The 21,309-nt window shown below is 46.9% G+C and overlaps 1 protein-coding gene across 1 annotated transcript in view; it reads left to right on the forward strand.

The window, feature by feature from the left end:
- Positions 1-21,309, forward strand: part of LOC147736738 (alpha-tectorin-like) — a 457,896-nt gene that overhangs the window by 348,766 nt on the left and 87,821 nt on the right. The gene's annotated exons all lie outside the window — the stretch shown is intronic.

Here is a 21,309-nt window from a genome sequence, read left to right on the forward strand (position 1 = left end):
TCTGGAGAACCGCCCTTGACTGGATTGTTGTAAATGAATCTAGGACCCTAATTTAATATTCCTGATTTATGCCCTTATATAATATATGGTTATATTAAATCATATCCCTATATAGGCATAATAATCATACCCATATTAAGACATAGCCAATGCAGTCCAAATACGGCAAGGCTACTTCCACAGACTCCTAGAAAGCACAAAGTGTTCTTAGAGAAACCAAAACATCCAGCAGTCCCGGACTTTCCCCTGCCTCTGCTTTTATGTTGATTTGTCCTAGAACGCCTGGAGTCCTGAAAGAACTTTGAGCTCTTAATGACGTCTTATATCCAACCTTACGTCAAACTCGGCACCTACCAGGTATAAATATACCAGCATCTGCCCTAACAAAACACTCAGTGGTTTGGAGCAGATCGTCTAGCTACTTGCCCGACGCCCTGCTGTTGCAAGTGCTGAAGGAAGCCGACCCTCCCGCTGACGCACTGAGAGACGCTGTCTTTTCTCCTGCCGAGAAATCCAGCTCCAGTGTTTCCCTGCTACCCTTGTGGGCTGCTGGGAGATCGAGTCCTGAGAGAGAGATACAAGACCTCCTACATTCTAAACAAGGTACGGAGCTGGTTAGACCCTTAGAGAATTCTTGGTTTAGATTCTTGGCAGAAACTATTTTAACTTAAAACTACTTCTCCCTTACTTCTTCCCATGTACTAGGCTTAGGTTAGGTACAGCGGGGTAAGCGTAACTTAGAAGCACCAGTTGAGTAAGTTTAGTCATTATTTTATCATTGTATATATTTTATCCGTTTTCATGCATCTTATGGCTTAAAAACGATATCATGCTTTTACAGTATTATTTTATAATACTCTTTTCACTGTACGCACTTTACTTTATGACAAGTATTGCGATTGTAGCAATTCACTTCTCATGCATGAGAAAGAAGACTGCTCAATAAATACCCTTTTTATTGAAAACGCCCGTCTCTCTATTTCTCTGCACTCCTGGTGAAACTAGGCATGAACAATTGACTGGATAAAATAGCCATCTATTGTTTCCGCGACTCTGGAGATTTCCTCCTCATTCTTGGAGAAGCAAAGTTGTCATGTTTATGCGGTTGTCAGAAACGAATCCCTTCTTGTCTATTCAGGAAGATTAATCCCTTCATGTTTATTCGAGACAGTTTCTAGTGACCTCTGAGCTAGCTGGCATTCATAATTAAGTCTAACATATTCAATAGAGACCTCAGTTCTACGTCTACACTATCGTTTATGTTATCCCAATGCGCAGAGCCTATGGGGAATATAGGAACTACACTACAGGATCCTCTCCTTCCTCATCGGCCGAACACAAAGAATCAGACTCCCACCCTTCCTCTCCAAATCCACAGAGATCAGCTGCAGAGCACCCCATCTATCCTTACTCAGCCCCACACTATTCAACATCTACAAGGCCACTCTTGCACAGCATCATCAGAAAACACAGACTCAGCACAGTATCCTACACCGACGACACCCAGCTCATCCTCTCTCTCACCAATGAACCCGACATTACCAGACACAGATTCCAGGAAGGTATAAAAGATGTTGCCTCCTGGATGAGCAACAGCTGCCTAAAGCTCAACTCAGAGAAAACTGAAGTGCTTGTCGCCTGATCCACCCCCTCGGCATGGGACAACACCTGGTGGCTCACCACCCTCGGCGAACCTCCCACACCCACAGGCCACGTAACTTCGGTATCATACTCGAATCCTTCCTCACCATGCCCAGACAGATCAACACTGTATCCTCCACATGCTTCAACACCCTCCGCATCCTCAGCAAGACCTTCAAATGGGTCCCCCCAAATCCACAAGGATCGTTTCCCTCGAACTCATAGCCTGCAGATTAGACTAAGGAACACCCTCTAAGCTGGAACAAATCTCTGATCCTCAAACTCCAGACAATCCAGAATGCCACAGCTAGGCTTATTCTCGGCATCCCACGGCAACACCATATCACCCAACACTTCGAGAACTCCATTGGCTCCCTGTCGAAAAGACAGTGACCATCAAGCTTCTCACTCACACCTACAATACCTCAATACATCAACAAAAGAATCTCCTTCCAAGCACCCGAGAGAAGCCTCCGCTTTGCCAACCAAGCCTGGCCGAAAACCCACAAATCTGCAGAGCCAGAGCTGGGGAGTGATCCTTCTCCTACATCGTAGCCAGGACCTGGAACGTCCTCCTACTCAGCATCAGGCAAACCCCCACGCTGCAAGCTTTCAGGAAGAGCCTCAAGACCTGACTCTTTTGGATGAGACGAAGCTGCGCAAACCCCCCACCCCCAACACCTTGAGACCCTCACAGGTGAGTAGTGCGCTTAACAAATCCCTGAGTGATTGATTGATTGATTGAAGAGGGCCTTATTACAATGGAGAATTATGCGTAAGTGGCTTAACACTGCCTTGTAAATAAGGCAACCCCCTATCACCACAGCATCATCGTAAAAAGTGACGTTCCCATGGTGATATGGGCTTGTAAATATGCCCCTCAGAGTCTCTGTTCCTCCAAGAAAAGCAACTGGATTATGGTAAACTAAAAAGTACCTTCTGTAGGCTGAGGCCAAAAAGAGAGACGCTAGTCCCCTGTGCCACATGCAGCATCTAGCTATATAGATTGTTATATGGTGGGGTGCATCTGTATCCATTTCATTCCACCCTCGAAAGATTCAGGAAGGTTCCTCTCAGTACCCAGTGTCACTGAAGCAGCTCGGCTCATTTAGAGGAACCCGTCTAAAGCATTTACAGGCATCACAACAACTCAACAAAATAAACCAGGCATCACAAGAAAAGGGTGAGACCAAATCATAGAAATCGATTAGAATTCCTTCAAACTTTTAAAATGGCGGGCTGGCTCTGGAGTTGCACGTTTTAGAACACATGGAGATTCTAAGGAATATATATAAAGATGGGGATTATCTGGTCGTGGAGAGCCTTAAGTCCCTGGAAGAAAGGGGTACTCAGCTCGGTGATGCCAGCAACATGGGGTGAGCCACATTCAGAGGGGCCAGACCAGCCACGTCAAACAGTTACCTGAGATGGAATGGTGATTGATGACCAAGTCCTGTATCCTTTGTGGTCCTGATGTTGCCCTGAGTAGTAGGACGGGTGAGGCTTGCGACCATCGCTGCTGAGAATGCCGTGGGAGTCCTTTGAGGCCCTCTCCTCTGGTCCTTGAAGTGCAGGGAGATGTTTGGCACTTAGACTCAAGGTTCCTTGGTCTCCTCAACGTGGTCAAGCTGAACACCAGTCCCAAATGGTCCACTGGTACTGCAGGGTCTTGATGATGGTCGTAGAGAATGCACTCCTCTGCGACTGCTGCTGGCCGTGGGTCGTTGTCGACAAAGGATGATCCCCTTGGCGGGCCGGATGGCCTGGTAAAGCTCTGTCCTTTGAACCTGTTGATGGCCTGTGGTTCAGACAGGGAGGTGAGACCTCTAGGCCTTTAGAGATTCTCTGGGGTCCTTTGGCACTTGGAAACATTCCCTCTCTTTCGAATCCTCCCATCATCCCGTGCAGGCTGCAGTCTCTCTTTGGGTCCAGGTGACAGCAGGAGGGACAGTCCTCTACTCCACCTCTCTTTTGTGCATCTCAGGGTCACAGGCACGAGTCCTTGCAGCTGCTCCAGCAGATCTGAGATCTGGGAGGTCAGCCGTGCCCTATTGAACCCTCGGTTCCACTTGGGAAAGAGGGGGCAACAAGTACGCACATGGCTAGTGAGCCCCTGGATGACCCTTCACACTTGATGACCACTTCCAAGAAATATGGCATTCAGATTTCCCAGAAAAACCCATTTTGCCCTTGAAGAGAATGGCACAACCCTTCCTGGAGTGTTCAGACCTCACTAACCCACCCTGGATTTGTGGCTAGCCAAGGCTTACACAGCCCTTGAGAAACCGCTTCTACATGGGTTTCTGCTTCCCCCGAGGATGCTTCAATGACAGGGGTAAAAGCACCATCTGCTCACCAGTGATTGTGGCTGCTTTGAATGCTACCCTCCGTGGTTCCTATCACCACAGGGCAACCTGCTGGGGAGGAGGTGTGACCCCCGCCCTGAGCAGCTCTTTGTTCTCCACCAGCAGGGATGTCGCACCCTGGCAGGTGGGAAAGAAGCGCAGAGACGCACACTACTGGCTAGCTGAGGAAACTAAGGGCCATATGTATTCTAATTTTGCGATTCCCAAATTGCGTTTTATTGCGAATCGCTATTTGAGAATCGCAAAGCGCTATGTATGTAGGATTTGTAAATCATTTTGCGAATCCTACATATTCCTTAATTGCAAATTGCAATTCCCAATTAAGGAATACCTCCCCATTCATTATTATCAGCCTAGAGTCCCATGAATGGAAAGATATTCTCCATTTGTTATTCGCAATTAGAGAATCGCAAATTGTGATTGCTATTTCAAAGGTGCCAGGGTGCCAAAAGGACACCCTGTTGCACCCCTGAAATGTGCATTTGTGCACCTGTGGCACACATACATGCCCTAAGGCCATGTATGTTCGCCACATGGCACTTTGAAAAATGCAAAAAAGTGCTTTTTTCAGAGAAATCGCAAATTACCACCAACTTGAAGTTGGTGGTAATTTGCGATTCCTTAAGGCCAAATTGTACTTTCTCTGTGCTTCTTACATTGCATTTAAGGAATAGCAATGTGTGATTCCTTAAATGTAATTGCAAAATAGGGAATTGCAAATTTTGCAATTCCTTATTTTGCGAGGCAGTTTTTCATTCATACATACCACTGACCCAATTGCGATCGCATATGCCGAAATTCTGCGAATTTTGGCGTTTGCGATCGCAATTTGGAATGATACATATGGCCCTCAATGGCTACTTTATATAAATCATACATCAGGGATACCACAGATTTCCTAAATAAGCGATCTACCATCCAGATCACTGAGAACCAACAAATAGTATTTGCAACCATAGATGTGAAAGCTTTATACACCTCAATACCACACAGCCAAGGCCCAGAAGCGGTAGAGAAAGCTTTGTTACATAGTGATTACAACAACGACATGAAGATATTTCTTATGGAACTGCTAGAATTCACGTTAATGCACAGTTATTTCACTTACCAAGACAAATGGTATTTACAAAAGAGCAGAACATCGATGGGAAATTGCGCAGCTCCCACCTACGCCAATATATTCATGAGTGAATTTGAGGGAATCAACATTCTACAGAAAGATAACTGGACAGAACACATCCGCCTTTATGTACGTTTTATTGATTACATTTTCAACATGGGAAGGATCAAAGGAAACATTAGCAAAACAGATTGTGGATTTCAACTCCATAGATGAGAGGATCCAGTTTATATGGGAAATTAAAGAAGATGTCATCCATTTTTTGGATGTGGAAGTGACGAAAAAACCTACGGGATTCGCAACTAATCTATTTAGAAAAGCAGCAGACAGGAACAACATCCTTAGATACGAAAACTATCATCCTCCATCTTTAAAAAAACATTCACCTCACTCCCAATTAATAAGGGTTAAAAGAGTAATCTTGGAATCACAACAGCTAGAGCAACAAACAAATCAAGTGATTAAAAGATTTAAAAACAGAGGGTACCCAGAGGCCATATTACAGCAAGCACAACACAGGATTCAGAGCAAAGAAAGGGAAGAACTCCTCAAACCACGACCACAGACCACAGAGCAAAGAATTACCTGTGTCAGCGAATTCTCAACTATGAGTTACCAATTTAAGAAAATCATAAAGAAACATTGGTCTTTACTGAAAGCAGAGTCGGATTTCAAAGATATGTTTTCCCATGTACCTTTATTCGTGTACACCAGATCCAAAAATATAGGTCAATTATTAAAATCTACCAACACTGGTGTAATTACTACAAGGTACAAAGAAACACAACCATGTCAAAACTGTCACAACCTAAGCAATATTTTGAAAGGAAATAGCATCTGGCACTCCACATGGGGGAACGAAATAAAGCTGACAGTAAATGGAACATGTGACACAACTAATATTATTTATTTACTAAAATGCCCATGTGGCAAATGTTACATGGGCCAAACGGAGAGGAAATTGAAAATAAGACTTAACGAACATAAAAGCAACATACGAACAAAAATGATGAAATCCACAATCACTACACACTTTGTGGAGGCTCAGCATCAGATTGACCAATTAAGAGCTTGCATTCTAGAGTTTGCGGAAAGGAGAGAAGGAGTGGACAGCAAGAAAGCCCTTTTAAAACGAGAAAACCATTGGATTTATCACTCGGGCACCATGAAACCTAAAGGACTCAACGAGAGAATTGAATTCATGTGTTATTTATAATTCCGAGTACTATGAATAGAATGTGAATTAATCATTGTTGCTACATTAAGGCGTTGGCACAGATACCACGGTCAAACACATAGAACAGCTTTCATTTTTATCCTAATTCACAGCTGGTTACAATCTCCCTAAATGAAAGCATGAGGTAACGTCAAGTAGAGCCTTTTCAGATGCAATGGCATTCCATGAATTCCCGCGTTACACATACCCAGTGCGAATAACATAGGGAACTACATCTTTATATGAATAAAGCGCATATTACTTTAAGGGAACTCCTACCTTTTAGTCACCAAGCGCGTATCACTTTAAGAATGACGCTCTCGTCATCACGTATATACGCACAGACGGGAGAGGCGGTAGCGCAAACACTAAGACGGGGAGCAAGGAGACGAAAAGAAAACGCCACATCGGTAAGCGCTTTATTGCATCAGAGCACCGAACGCGGATGTTTTAGCAGCAGGCTCAGGTCCCGATAGCTAGTGAGCCCATACAGAAATGTCAACACCGGCAGGGAGATACCACTTAACAGACTAGTCATAGAACGCAGACTACGATAGGCGCGGGGAAGGCGTTCTAATATAACATGATTTTTACATACACGCATTTACGAACAATAGAAAGTAATAACGATATCATGACATTCATAGATAATCATACAGTAGCACGCATGAGCGTTAGCAAGGTGGTAGGCACACTGTAAGCGAGAAGGTAAAGCTTGAACAAATGGTGGTTATCTTTTCAGATTCACCCCTTGATGAAGGCGCGCCGCGCCGAAATGCATTGGGACAGCAAAACAAAAATGGATGTGTACGAGTTCTAATAACAACGAAGCACAGAAAGAAATTGTGTTTAGAAAATAGATGTGAATACAACATCTGAAGTGTATGGATTAATAAACAGAAGTCAAAATCAAAGAATGTAACAAAGAATCTGTATTGTTTGAAAGGAGCTGGAAGCACAGCATTTGTTACAGGTCCCAGGGAGTCAGACCAAGGATTTGGCTCTGCAACCAACGTTATAATCTCATTGTGCACTCCAGAGTGGGGAGCGATGCCCAGGAGCACAGGATACTAGAACAATTTGGAGCATTAAACTACGCAGTGCATGACCACAAACAATTGGTATATATACTTTATAAAAGTGCCACTGATAATAATTGTACATTTAATCTGACTTCAGGATAAAACCATGTTAAATGAGAAACGATCCATGATACCAAACAGTACCAGTTTTAGTTGCCCCATTGCAATGTTAGCCCAGTGGGGCAACTCCCATGTTAGCCAATGGGGCTCTCAGCCTTGACACAGCAAAAGCATCTTTTTTTGCTGCTGTTAATGTTAATGTTAGTGATATTTGTAAAGCGCGCTGTTGCCCAAGGGCGTCATGGCGCTATAGATGATGATCCCCTGCAGGTGCACTAAAATGCCTAGACTTTATGTGTTGAACAACCAGCTTTTTAAGGCTTTTCTGAAAGCGAGCAATTCCTTTGTGCCTCTGAGTGAGATTGGGAGGGCATTCCAGGCCTTGGCTGCCCCCACAAAGAAACCTCTCCCACCCCAGTTGGCTTTCTTCGCCAACGGAGTCCGAATCAGTTTAGCATCAGAGGACCGTAGGGATCTAGAAGGGACAAACCAGTTTGTGTTTTGGATCATGTGTCTAGGACCCATACAATGCAAAGCTTTATGGGTTATGCACAGGGCTTTAAACAACACCCGCTTCCTTACCGGGAGCCAGTGTCGTTTTTTTATTTCTGCCGAGATTGGTTTGTGTTTTGGCGTGCCCGAGAGCAGTCTGGCAGCTGCATTTTGTAGGAGTTGATGTTTCCTAATTAGACCCTCGTGTACATTGATGTATAGGCCGTTACAGTAGTCCAGCATGGACATTGTTAATGCTGTGACCACCGTTTTTTGACTCGCAGTCGGAAGAAAGTCCAATATTTTCCTGCAAGATTTGAGGATGTACGATGTTGTGGCCACCACTGAGTTCATGTGATCTTCATGGGTTAATTTATGATCAATGATGAAGCCCAGGTTCCTCACTTTTTTCACTGGTGTAGGATGCAGGCCCAAAGAGTCTGGCCACCAGTCTGGGGTCCAAAATTGCGGATTGTTACCAAAAAGGATCCCCTCTGTTTTTGCTGAGTTGAGTCTTAGGCAATTTTGGGCCGTCCAACCACCTAGAGCTGTCATACGATCATGAAGCCCCTTTCCTGCTTCTGGGTTTCCTTAGGGAGTACAGAGACCACTATCTGGGTGTTGTCAGCGTATGAAGTCAGATTGAGTCCAAAGGAGCTAACGAGAGGAGCTAGCAGCGAGACATAAACATTAAACAGCGTAGGGCTCATTGATGATCCCTGAGGGACTCCGCGGGGAAGAGAAAAAGGTTTAGCATGGAAATTTCCAAGCGTAACTGTCTGCTCTCTATCAGTTAGAAAGGATTTAATCCATGTCCAAGCCGTGCCAGTAACACCAATCTCCTGGAGCCGGTCCATCAATACACTATGATGGACCGTGTCAAACGCTGCAGAGCGGTCCAACAGCGCTCCATTCCCGCCCTGGTCAAGAGTGGCTCTGATTTCTTCCGTTGATTTAATCAGGGCCAGTCCGTACTATGGCTCCCTCTGAAGCCATACTGTGTGGGATCCAATTTGTTACCCTCCTCCAGAAATCGACTCAGTTGGCTATTTATAATTTTTTCAGTGATTTTTGCTGGAAGAGATAATCTAGATATAGGCCTAAAGTTATTGGCATCCATGGGGTCAAGTTTTGTTTCCTTGAGCAAAGGTAGAATTGATGCCCTTTTCCAAGCTCTTGAAACGTATCCCTCAGAGAGAGACTTATTAATAATCTTGGTCAGAGTGTGTGTTACTGGTTCTGAGCCCATTTTCAATACGGAGGGGGGACAGGGGTCTGTTGGGGATCCTGATTTAATTTTCATCAGAACGGCATTGACATTCTCCTCTGAGGTGGGTATAAATTGGGAAGGTTGAGGTACAGTGTCTCCCAACTCTTCCTCCTTAGCCACTTTTGCTTGAGGAATGTAGGTATTATCCACCGTAAAGGTGCTGTAGATATCATCCATTTTTTTAAGAAAAAAGTTGGCTATGTTGTCACACAGTTCTTGGCTTGCAGCCACGGGATTAGATGAAGGATGTGCTAGGGGGGTAACTGTCTTAAATAGTTCCTTGTTGGAATTTTTTGCTGAATGTATTTTCTTTACAAAGAAGTCTTGTTTTGCTTTATGGAGTAGTTTTTTATAATCTGATATACAGGATTTATATTGATCCTTTTCCTCTTCATTGTACTCCCTCCCCCACCTCCTCTCTTGATGTTGACAGAGGAGTTTACTCTTCCTAAGGTCCTGTGAGTACCATGGCACACTACGTCGTTCCCTGTTACAACTGACTGTTTTAATAGGGGCTCTTTTGTTCGTAGCTCCTTCCAGCCGGGTGGTATACGACCATGTGGCCTTATCTGAATCCTGTGAAATCAAAGGAGCTGCCGCGACTAATTGGTCCTGCCATTCAATGGCATTAATTTTACTCCGTGCTCTGGTAGTTATTTCTTTTTTCCCGGATCTCCGGTTCCCCAGGACTGGCGCTGTAATCTCCAAAACACTACCGTGTGGTCAGACCATACCACCGGGAGCGTATGTGTAAACCTTAGATGGCTGTGATTGGAAAATATGCCATCGAGTGTGTGTCCTGCTGAGTGTGTGGTCTCCATTACTAATTGGCTCGGATCCAGCGACTTCATTAGTTCTAACAGGTTACATGTTTCGGGGTCTTCCTTCCTCTCTAGGTGAAAGTTAAAATCCCCTAGAATGGTATGTGAAGTGGCGCAGATCCCTCTTTCTAACCATGAGTCTGCCATCAATAGAAATGACTCCTAGGCCCAGGCGGTCTGTATATCAGGGCACCGTTAAAAGTGGATGATAATCCAGCCGAAAGCTAAAATCAAGAGCTTCACAGTCTGTACTTGGCGACGGACTAAAGTGAGCGCTCAGCGTCTGCTGATAGATCACTGCTAGTCCCCCTCCCTTCTCGCCGCGCCTGTTTAATGTGTGGCAGGCATACCCTTCCGGGGTAGCTTTCATTTGGTCAGGCCCGACCCCTCATCTGTCTAGGGCTCAGTAATGAATGCGATCATAACATTTTTCTCCTGGATTCGCTCGGCTATCTCGATGCAATGTTTCATTAAAGATCTAGCATTTAGGAGCGCGCATATGAGTTGGGGACTGGTTTTACCCTTACCCGACTGGGTGGAGTGATCCTCCTGGCCAGGTACTTTGTGTGGAGCTTTATTTGTACAAGCTGGGCAATTGTCAAGTTTTAATTGGGAGAATTGTGGGGTCCTCGTGATAGTGCAAGCTTGGTTCTGTATCCAAGGATTCAGGCTGCGTAAGAGTTTGCTGGAATACACAGAGATACCCGAAATTCCTTTGTCTGGAATGGCAACATGGGTGGCGCTGTGCGCTGGTCATGCACGAACGAGCGCAGACAGGCTTGTCTTTGGCGCGTCTCCGGTGCGCCTACAGCACGCCCGCTGCGCGCTTCCGCTGCGCACTTGCTCCAGCTTCCGGCTTTGTCGCCAGTGATCAGGAAAGACTAGCCCGAAATTAAAAGCAGCGTAGCGCTTGTCCACCCCAAAATATTGAAATACATGACCCACCTTGCGATAACCTGCGCTCTGCCTGCTGGGCATCACAGGCCTGCCTTATATTCAGCTCTTTTGAGAAAGGACAGCACATATTAACAAGGGCAGGTACATGTTCAGATAACAGTTTGACTGCAGTGCACATGTACCTTGTCATATAATGGAGAATTAGGAAACCTGAATGAAATGAAAAAATAATATTACTACGAATAGAAGCAATGTTACTTTGCAAAATATGGGACAAACTGGCAAGCTCTAGAGGCGAAACAAGGCAATAATTAAAATGACCTTGAGCATGTACATACAGTGATGCTCTGGGGGCTGGGAGGAGGATGCCAGCACAGGTCCAGGTTTCCAGAACAAGTGTCTTTGTGCTTCTCCACCTGGTCTTTGAGGTCAATGGGTACTGTGGGTGGTGGTAGTGAGCCAAAGGGTGCGTCCTGTATCAAGTTCGTGCTAGTCGTAGTCACAGGCATTCATCAGTGGGTGCTGTGTGTGGTGGTATTGGGGCGAAGCCCTTGCCCTGTATCGAGTTCCCACTGGATATGATCACAGCATTTACTAGAGGGCGTTTCACAGGCAATGGTCATGGGTGCTGTGTGTGGTGCTAGTGGGCCAAAGACCATGCACTGTGTCAAGTTTGCACCATGAACCGTGACATGCAATTATCAGTGTGTGCTGTGTGTGGTGCTAGTGGGCCAAAGACCATGCACTGTGTCAAGCTTGCACCATCCATGGTGGCATGCAATTATCAGTGTGTGCTGTGTGTGGTGGTTGTAGTCGAAGGCCATGCACTGTGTCAAGTTTGCACCATCCATGGTGGCATGCAATTATCAGTGTGTGCTGTGTGTGGTGGTTGTAGTCGAAGGCCATGCACTGTGTCAAGTTTGCACCATGAACCGTGACATGCAATTATCAGTGTGTGCTGTGTGTGGTGGTTGTAGTCGAAGGCCATGCACTGTGTCAAGTTTGCACCATCCATGGTGGCATGCAATTATCAGTGTGTGCTGTGTGTGGTGGTTGTAGTCGAAGGCCATGCACTGTGTCAAGTTTGCACCATGAACCGTGACATGCAATTATCAGTGTGTGCTGTGTGTGGTGGTTGTAGTCGAAGGCCATGCACTGTGTCAAGTTTGCACCATCCATGGTGGCATGCAATTATCAGTGTGTGCTGTGTGTGGTGGTTGTAGTCGAAGGCCATGCACTGTGTCAAGTTTGCACCATCCATGGTGGCATGCAATTATCAGTGTGTGCTGTGTGTGGTGGTTGTGGTCGAAGGCCATGCACTGTGTCAAGTTTGCACCATCCATGGTGGCATGCAATTATCAGTGTGTGCTGTGTGTGGTGCTAGTGGGCCAAAGACCATGCACTGTGTCAAGTTTGCCCCATCCATGGTGGCATGCAATTATCACTGTGTGCTGTGTGTGGTGGTTAAGTATGGGTGAATTTTGCGGAACCACGGTCCGCGAATTCGCGCAAAATGGCAAAAAAATCCACGAATTCGCAGATTTTCCCGCAAACTCGCAGATTTTTTTCCCATTTGCAATAATGTGATGTCGTGTACCCTAGTGTGTGTGTGGCGGGGCCAAACAGGCGGTTCACATGCCTCTTGTTTATAAAGTGCAGAGACCGATCAGAGCAGAAGATGAGAAGGAAGCAGCCTCCTGGTCACAGGAAGTACATGGGGATTGCGCTCGAGAAACTCGTGGATGCAAAGACCTCCATCAAGGATTACATCTAATTGTAGACGGTAGATATGGGTAGGAAGCACACCTGCCTAGTTGCGACCATGCTCACTAGTTGTTTGGGCTGATTATAATGCGTTACTGAATTTGAGCTTCAACTCGGGCACAGGAGCATTGTGCCAGAATGAGTCTTGTCTGCATATTTATCCACGAAGATGCCAGTGTGTTGTGCCATACCTCTACTCAACTGAAGTACTTTCTACTGTCTATCAATCAGTAAGTGTTACCTCGTTGGGTAAATGTAAAGTGCTTTTGCTACACTACTGCTGCGTAAAGGGCCAGAAGAGTTGTCTCCAGTGACCACGTGTGTCTGTAATTTTGCCACCGCGCCAAAAGGCGTAGAGGTCCCTCGAGTGAGCTGTCCATCAGGAAAGGGCACGAAGACGTTGCATACCCTAGTGTGTGTGGGGCCAAACGGGTGGGGCTTCCATGAGAGTTCACATGCCTCTTGTTTAAAGGGTCAGAGACCGATCAGAGCAGCAGATGAGAAGGAAGCAGCCTCCTGGTCACAGGAAGTACACGGGGATTACGCTCGATAAACTCGTGGATGCAAGGACCTCCATCAAGGAGTACATCTAATTGTAGACGGTAGATATGGGGAGGAAGCACACCTGCCTAGGCTCTCGACCATGCTCACTAGTTGTTTGGGATGATAATAATGCGTTAGTGAATTTGAGCTTCAACTCGGGCACAGGAGCATCGTGCCAGAATGAGTCATGCCTGCATATTTATCCCCGAAGATGCTACCATCTACAAAAAAAAAAAAAGCCCCAAATCCACTCGCGGGCGGATTTTTCGGCAATTTCGCGCGATTCGCGGATCGCAAAAATGCAGAAAATCCGCAAAATCCGAGAGCAGAACGGATTTTGCGCCCACCCTTAGTGGTTGTTGTGGTCGAAGGCCATGCACTGTGTTAAGTTTGCAGCATCCACAGTGGCATGCAATTATCAGTGTGTGCTCAGCCCCACCTTATTTAATATTTATATGAGGCCTTTGGCTGAGGTGGTGCTTCCCTGGGGAGTACAACTTATCACATACGCAGACGACACACAATTGATTATCTCATTAACCACGCATGATGCCCCCTTTGAGAACCTCTCCATTTGCCTCAATAAAGTTCGGGAATGGATGGATGAATCCTTCCTAAAACTTAATGGGGCAAAAACTGAGGTGATGATGTTGGGATACGAGGCAGCCACCACAGTGGAGGAATGGTGGCCGGACAGCCTGGGCCAACCACCCAAGCCCACGACCCAAATCAAGAGCCTTGGGGTGTGGATGGAGTGGACCCAGCTCTGAACTTCTCAGTACAGGCCAGGAAGGTAGCTGCCACATGCTATGCACTCATGAGGCTTCTGAGGAAAATTTTCATTCTCCTCCCCTTCGAAGCCAGAAGGATCCTAGTTCAGGCGTTGATCTTATCACGCCTAGATTACTCTAATGCATTATATCTAGGTGCCCCTCAAGGGACAATTAAGATACTGCAGACTGTGCAGAATTGCGCTGCTCGTATGTTGTTGAACGTCTCACGGAGAACATCGGCCAAACCCGCACTCCGCCAGTTGCACTGGCTTCCAGTGCAACAGAGGATCGAATTTAAAGCCCTGGTCATGGTCCATAAAGTAGTTAAAAAAAACAGCACCCGCATTGATGCAATCATTATTCTGCCCTTACTCCCCTGATCAGGAATTAAGATCCTCTAATAAAAATCTCTTGGCAATCCCTAAAATAAGGAGAGTGCGTATGGGTGGTCGATGCTTCTCCCTGCAGGCCTCAAAACTTTGGAACAATCTTCCACCCTACATCAGAATGGACAGCAACAAGCTTAGTTTCAGGAAGATGCTGAAAACTCTGCTGTTCGTCTAGCTTTGGTTGAGCGAACGTTGTCTAAAGCGCTGGAATGCCTTCGGGTAGCCATGCGCGATATAAATACGTAATCATCATTGCTGTGTGTGGTGCTAGTGGGCCAAAGACCATGCACTGCATCAAGTTTGCACCATCCATGGTGGCATGCAATTATCGGTGTGTGCTGTGTGTGGTGGGTGTGGTCGTAGGGCATGCACTGTGTCAAGTTTTCACTATCCATGTTGGCATGCAATTATTAGTGGGTGCTGTGTGTGGTGCTAGTGGGCCAAAGACCATGCACTGTGTCAAGTTTGCACCATCCATGGTGGCATGCAATTATAAGTGTGTGCTGTGTGTTGTGCTTGTGGGAGAAAGACCATGCACTGTGTCAAGTTTGCACCATCCACTGTGACATTCAATTATCAGTGTGTGCTGTGTGTGGTGGTTGTGGTGGAAGGCCATGCACTGTGTCAAGTTTGCACCATCCATGGTGGCATGCAATTATCACTGTGTGCTGTGTGTGGTGGTTATGGTCGAATGCCATGCACTGTGTCAAGTTTGCAGCATCCACGGTGACATGCAATTATCAGTGTGTGCTGTGTGTGGTGGTTGTGGTTGAAGGCCATGCACTGTGTCAAGTTTGCACCATCCACGGTGGCATGCAATTATCAGTGTGTGCTGTGTGTGGTGCTAGTGGGCCAAAGACCATGCACCGTGTCAAGCTTGCACCATCCATGGTGGCATGCAATGATCAGTGTGTGCTGTGTGTGGTGGTTGTGGTCGAAGGCCATACACTGTGTCAAGTTTGCACCATCCATGGTGGCATGCAATGATCAGTGTGTGCTGTGTGTGGTGGTTGTGGTCGAAGGCCATACACTGTGTCAAGTTTGCACCATCCATGGTGGCATGCAATGATCAGTGGGTGCTGTCTGTGGTGGTTGTGGTCGAAGGCCATACACTGTGTCAAGTTTGCACCATCCATGGTGGCATGCAATGATCAGTGGGTGCTGTCTGTGGTGCTAGTGGTCGAAGGCCATATCCTGAATCAAACTTCCGCTGGACATGATCCCAGTGGGTGCTGTGAGCAGAGGTACAGGATGTACTAAAAGGTTATATGATTACACAACGCTAACAAGTACCACGCATGGCATTACCACGCAAATTTTACTTTGCAAGTGGCTTTACCACACAGCATTTTAGAACGCAGGATTAAACACCGCAAAAGAATACTTAAAGAAACATCTAGGCACGTATGTCATTGACATGAACATAACGATAGTGATAGGCTAAAAAACATACTCAAAGCTGCTGAACAAAGCAAAAGATCGATGTATAACACAATAAAAAACAACAGATTACCTTAAATTTAAAAATGCATTTAATTTAAAGTGCGCTTATATAATACTTTTTTAGGAATAAAGATTAGATTCTTACCTGGCACCTGCACGCCTTTCACCAGCAGCCCTTACTTCCACCAACCACGGAGACAAGCGTCAAAACACGTCCATCAAAATTAAAAAAGGACTTCTATAATGATGTACTCGCCACGTCGTTGGGGAGGCTCTTTCCATGAACGTCAGAGGCACTGAAGAGCGTTTTTTATGTAAGTTTTCTTCTTCTTTTTTTAAACCCGCTAGTTTTTTTCGATTTTTTGGGGGGGAGACCCCCCAGCCCCCAGCCCCTTTTTTTTAAATTGAACTTTTAACTCACATTCCTTTACTACGTATTTCATAGTAAAGGAATGCGTGGTAAAAGTTATAGTGGTAACCACGCATGCGTTGTAAAGCATGCGTGGTTAGTGCATTTGTGGAAACGGCCGCGTTGTAGTGGCTGTTTCCTGTACTAAAACAAGTCCAGTGAGTACTGAAGGATGGTATTGTTAGAAATGGCGATTTCCAGTTGGCTGAGGCTTGCGCCAGAGCCAGGCAGAAACCACCATTCTATGTCAGGTCAAGGAAGTCACCCGCCAAGATAACCCCTGCTCACCCTCTTGGTAGCTTGGCACAAGCAGTCAGGCTTATCTCAGAGGCTATGTGTAAAGCATTTGCGCATGCACCCACTAGCAACAACATTCCAGGCCCCCCACAAAAGGAACTCCACACAAGGTTATATCAAAAATAGCCTTTGTATTATACCAAACACATTAGATAATAACACACTTTACAATGTGCCACTGGCACGGGCAGAATTTACAAGGGATTATATACATGGGACAGGGCCACATGGACCACTGTCAGGAATGAGCACTTTTAGAACATATAATACTTTTAGCACCAAATAGCAAATGTAGCACACAACCAGTAACCACTGGTAAAAGGTAAGTACCACCTACGCAATCCTAAACACCTTAGGCAAATATCACGCAGGGAACCATGAACTCATTAGTAGAAACTATACTAGGAAAAACAACCTCCTAAGCATGAAAACACATTCAGAGGTATAGGCAAGAAGCTTTACACATGATGCATGAAAACACATTCAGAGGTATAGGCAAGCAGCTTTGCACATGATGCATGAAAACACATTCAGAGGTATAGGCAAGCAGCTTTGCACATGATGCATAAAAAACACATTCAGAGGTATAGGCAAGCAGCTTTACACATGATGCATGAAAACACATTCAGAGGTATAGGCAAGCAGCTTTGCACATGATGCATGAAAACACATTCAGAGGTATAGGCAAGCAGCTTTGCACATGATGCATAAAAAACACATTCAGCGGTATAGACAAGCAGCTTTACACATGATGCATGAAAACACATTCAGAGGTATAGGCTAGCAGCTTTGCACATGATGCATGAAAACACATTCAGAGGTATAGGCAAGCAGCTTTACACATGATGCATGAAAACACATTCAGAGGTATAGGCTAGCAGCGTTGCACATGATGCATGAAAACACATTCAGAGGTATAGGCAAGCAGCTTGGCACATGATGCATAAAAACACATTCAGAGGTATAGGCAAGCAGCTTTACACATGATGCATGAAAACACATTCAGAGGTATAGGCAAGCAGCTTTGCACATGATGCATGAAAACACATTCAGAGGTATAGGCAAGCAGCTTGGCACATGATGTATAAAAACACATTCAGAGGTATAGGCAAGCAGCTTTGCACATGATGCATGAAAACACATTCAGAGGTATAGGCAAGCAGCTTTGCACATGATGCATGAAAACACATTCAGAGGTATAGGCAAGCAGCTTTACACATGATGCATGAAAACACATTCAGAGGTATAGGCAAGCAGCTTTGCACATGATGCATGAAAACACATTCAGAGGTATAGGCAAGCAGCTTTGCACATGATGCATGAAAACACATTCAGAGGTATAGGCAAGCAGCTTTGCACAAGATGCATAAAAAACACATTCAGAGGTATAGGCAAGCAGCTTTACACATGATGCATGAAAATACATTCAGAGGTATAGGCAAGCAGCTTTGCACATGATGCATGAAAACACATTCAGAGGTATAGGCAAGCAGCTTTGCACATGATGCATAAAAAACACATTCAGAGGTATAGGCAAGCAGCTTTACACATGATGCATAAAAACACATTCAGAGGTATAGGCAAGCAGCTTTACACATGATGCATGAAAACACATTCAGAGGTATAGGCTAGCAGCTTTGCACATGATGCATGAAAACACATTCAGAGGTATAGGCAAGCAGCTTGGCACATGATGCATAAAAACACATTCAGAGGTATAGGCAAGCAGCTTTACACATGATGCATGAAAACACATTCAGAGGTATAGGCAAGCAGCTTTGCACATGATGCATGAAAACACATTCAGAGGTATAGGCAGGCAGCTTGGCACATGATGTATAAAAACACATTCAGAGGTATAGGCAAGCAGCTTGGCACATGATGCATGAAAACACATTCAGAGGTATAGGCAAGCAACTTGGCACATGGATCAGAGCAGCACATAAATCACAGTAGGGTCCAGGTTGCGCCACTGCGCCAAAACCTAAACGTAGCAGCTGCCCACTACTTGCTGGGCAGCTGAGGACAAGAACAGGCCTACACGCTGCAGCTGGCACTAAGTGCTGCACAGCTGTTGAAGGCCAAAATATGGGCGAAGGAGTGCGTCCCACTCCTGATGCAAAGTACATGTCCCTAGAAAGAAGAACGTAAACGTAGCAGCTGCCCACTACTTGCTGGGCAGCTGGAGACAAACTGCGGCATGGGCTCTCACTGGCCCTAGGACAAGACTGCGCACGCTGGAGCCTTCTAGGCTCTAGAAATAACTGAGCCCTGGGAGCCCTTGGGCTCAGGAAAGACTGGGCACATTGGGAGCTTTCTGGCTCTTAAAACAACTGGGGACCTCTGGGGCAGAACACGGGCCCCTCTGGCCCTCGAGACCACCACTGGGGCCTTGTAAGTAATTGGAGCCATCGTTGGAGCCATGGAGCTCGATACAAAGGTGGGGCGGCCCACTGCCATCCGGGGCCGCCCTGACTCTGGGTTAAACGGGCGGGGGAAAGACCTGGGCCTCTCTGGCCCCTTAAAACATCTATGGCCCCTACGAGAGCAGCCCTCTGCAACACGGGGCCACTCTAACCGTGGATGCACCACTGTGTCTTAATCAGGCACCATCTATCGCCTGCACGGAGCCCCCCCAGCCCTTTCTCACTCACCGGGCTGGACTTCCTGGTGGGGGCTCCTCCGGGCGGTTTTGCTTCTCCTGCGGTGGTAGCGCTTTACGGGGCTCTCTCACCACATGAGAGCCCCGCCTTCACAAGGCGCCCGGCCCACTTCACCCGGTCCCCCATCTCGGGACCAGGACTTTTAAAATGGAGCCCACAAGGCTCCGGGACGTCTCGCAGCAACTCGGGGAGGCGGGTGGGCTCCAGGCCTCACCATGCAGCACCAGCTCCTTGTTGGGCGGCGGGCAGCATCTCCGGTCTCCCTCTTGACCCAGGAGACCGACAAGGCGGCAATGGCTTCCCCCAGGTAGGGGGAAGCGGAAGTGATATGATCCAGGCCCCGCCCACAGTCAGGCTGGCCCGGGCCTGGCTTCCGGTTCTGCTGCGGTGGCGGCACCGGCAGTTTCTTTCTCGGGGGGATAAGAGGGGTAGGCTCCCTTGATATTAGAGTAAAAAGTTGAAACGGGTGGGCACCCGTAATTAAATAAATAAAACATCGCAGTGACGCAGGGTGGGCACCTGCAATCGCGGCAAATTCGGCGGAATCCCTACACCGGGGATTCCTCAGGGCAGAGGGCAGCTCAGCGCTGCCAGGCTAAAATAAAGCGCACCATAAACACCCAAAGGTCCCAGGAATGGCCCCTTAAGAAAACATGGCCCCAGCAACAAGGTCCTCTTAGGTGCAGAGAGCAGGAGGGTCCAAAAGAAGTCCTCCAGGGCATCCAGGGGCTGGGCAGCAGCACGCCCCTGGGAGATTCAAGTCACGAAAAACAAAACCCTTTGACATGAGGTCACAGTCTCTTTTTATACACTAAATCCCTTTGTCTCTAGGGTGCAGGGTGGGGGAAAAACCAGACGCAGCTGGTTCTGGAGCACTCTGTTGCTCAGCCCCTCTTCCTATTCACTGGCCAGGCTAGTGTCAGCAGTCACACCACAGGGGGCGGAGCCAGCATTGTGTGGGGGAAGCCCAGCCATATTCAGGTCCCAGGTGCACTCCTCCCTCACATCAATCATGCAGATCTCTCCACTCACCACCGGGGCAGATCCATCCGGACTCCTGGAGCCAGGCTCACCAGCCAGCTCCAGCCAATCACAAGCCAGACAGCCATTTCACATTTACTGCACAGGCAGACCAACTTCTAGAAGTGGCACTACCACACTAGCTACATTAAAGCCGCACACATCATCGCGCAGCATTCAATCTCACGAGTTTGCACATACCAAACTCAACCTTGCACTCCCCACGCATCAGGAATTACCATGGACACTCATATTCCCAATGCATTCCTTTGGGAGGGCAGGCCACTCTCACACACGCACTCAGAGAGCGCACGCACTTTACACTGCGCCACAGTGCTAAAGTGCGCAAAGACCAGAAATCACTAAAATGATGTAACATTAAAAGGCAAAAAGTTCAGGGGTGAACCTGCCAGAAGGGTCAAGTCCAACAGGTATCCTTGTCACAGGGCAAACCCTATCCGACGTCTGTGGCCGCTGACCTTGCCATGACACACTGGAGTTAGTATGTCTCAGCACACAACTTTTGTTTTCATGCCCTGCTTATGACCTCTGAAACAACAATGAGCCTCCAGCAAGTAGAGCACGTGGGACCCCCCTCTGCTGCTCTGCTGGTGGATATGGGGTACTGCAACACTCATACAAATTATTCCCAGGGATTACTAAGGCCCAAATTAGAGTAGGGTAACAAGGCTCTTGTGGCCCAGTCCTGGCCCCGGGGATTCTCAAGGCCTCTTTGTTGCATCACATGCATGGCAGGCAGCACGGTGCACGCCTTGAATACTCTGAGACCTAGGAAGAGTGACACGGAAAGCTCAGGGCTGACAAGCCGCACCATCTCCTCCCCACAGTCCGGCCGTGTTGTGCGGGGCTGCTGTGGTTACTTATGCTGCCAGTACAGATATCTGGTTCAGACATGACTAGTGGCTGCAAGGTTTCTACAAACAGGATGGCCCTGTCATTGGTGGCTAGAGGGAAGGGCTGTCAGCCCTTTGCCCAGGTGGGTCTACCACCTTCCTACACCATGGACTAAACCAAAAAGTTTA

Source organism: Lissotriton vulgaris, chromosome 1_2 (assembly GCF_964263255.1).
Source record: "Lissotriton vulgaris chromosome 1_2, aLisVul1.2, whole genome shotgun sequence".
Classification (NCBI taxonomy): Eukaryota; Metazoa; Chordata; class Amphibia; order Caudata; family Salamandridae; genus Lissotriton; species Lissotriton vulgaris.